Raw genomic sequence first — 2,069 nt, forward strand, 5'->3', positions numbered from 1 at the left:
TAACCATCAAATACTGTAGATCTACTTCCGAATTTTATGAAAATGTTTAGAGCTGTTTTGCTAAATGCACGTAAGCCTATACATTGATAGGTTTTGGCTACGCTCATAGAATTTATTTTATTTAGTGATTGTTGCTTTTTTTGGAAGCAGTGGCGTAGCTAGGGTGGTGGATTTGAAAATCAACTGAGCGTTCGAATTTTATTTTTACATTAAATATTACGCAAAATACAGTTACCCCCAAATGATGCCACATTCCTAGCTACGCCACTGATTGGAAGGGGGTTTTAACATCCGAATTGCCCAACCCCTACGCTCATGGAATTTGTTGACTATAGTTTTCCTTTAGTTGATTATTATTTTATTTTTTGGATGGGGTTTTAAAGACCAACTGAAGAGGTTTTTTTCGAAATTGAGATAGCGATTGATTTAGATAGTAGATAGCATCAAAGTTAGTTCCTAAAAATTTGAGATTTTAGAAAAGCGTATTTATATTAGAAAAAGTAATTTGAAAGTGTAAAAAATAACGAGAATTGAAAATCAGCTTCAATGGCCGAAACCGGAAGTGACGTATTGTAATGGACTGAGAGAATGTAAATAAAAATAGACATGGCTGGATACGTTATTGATAGCGATTCAGATGATAAACTTATCTAAATCTAGCTGTCCAACAATTTTAAATGATACTTATCATGGGATGCACCAAAATGCCCTGAAGAGAACTCTTCTACTTTTTCAAAATATATTCTAGAGCAGACTATTGAATTAATATAATTATAGATAGATTATAATAATAGGACTAGTCACTAGTTTAGATCTATTTTTTCTGGTATCTAAATCTAGATCTATAAGATCTACATCTAGATCTAGTCTACTCTACTCTCTAGCTAGTATACTAGTAGTAGTCTCTAGTATCATCAAGTACTAGTAGATCATCTAGGACTAGGTCTAGGTATACTATACTTAGACTATACTAAGTCTAATAGTACTAGTATACACTATCTATTAGTCTATTATAATTGTTATTATAACAAAACTAAATGGTTAGATCTATCTATATTATTTTCTATATCTCTAATTCTAGCTAGGCCTTCTAACACTTTTACTAGTCACTCACTAGATCTAGATCTAGTTTATAAATACTTGACTTGTATTATTGTACTAATTGTAGTAATACTACTAGTAGTACTAGTAATAGTTTATAAACTAGTAGATTTAACTAATTTAAGTAGATCTAGAGTAATCTAGACTAGCCTCTATGTTAAGTCTAAGCCCAGTCGCCAACATTTTTTAATGCTTGAATTTGTATATCTCTGTTCTGTAATAGTAAGACCTAGTGAGTAGTGTCCTAGCAATAGCATAAAGATTATTCATAGATATAAATATAATATTATAATAGTCAAGGACTAAACCTAAAGCCTAAGCTAAATCTATATTGACTATATAGAATATATTTATACTCTTTACTAGCCCTTACTATACTTATTAATAAGGCTAAACTTTAGATCTAAAAAAATAATAAGTCATCATTTATATTGGTATTATAAAATACAGATTTTTACTAAACACATGTGACATTTCTTTAAGTCTTAAACTTAAACAGGGCCAGTCCTAACGATTGCGGGGCCCTATGTGAAACTGATTGCGCGGGGCCTAGTCTGGGTGGGAATAAGGATAATAAGTGAAAATTAAGATTTCGTATTTTAAAAAAATTCGACTTTGAATTTTATTAAATCTTTACTAAGTACAAGATTACGATCAAATTAACTTTACTTAACGAACTTTGCAACCTATGGCATATTATATATATGGCTTAAGACCGGCCCTGGTCTTATATATATATTAGATTGCCTAGACCTAGAGTAGAGTAATTTATTATTATTAAGAACAATAAGAGTTAGATGTTGATGTTAGATCAGATAATCAGTATAACATATATAATATATATATATATATATATATATAACCACTAGTTCTATATATGTATACATAATTAAGTATAAATGTTAATAAATAAATTTTTTAAAATCTATTTTACAGAAAACATATATGACATGTGGCATACAGACAAG

This window comes from Biomphalaria glabrata, chromosome 5 (assembly GCF_947242115.1).
Source record: "Biomphalaria glabrata chromosome 5, xgBioGlab47.1, whole genome shotgun sequence".
Lineage (NCBI taxonomy): Eukaryota > Metazoa > Mollusca > Gastropoda > Planorbidae > Biomphalaria > Biomphalaria glabrata.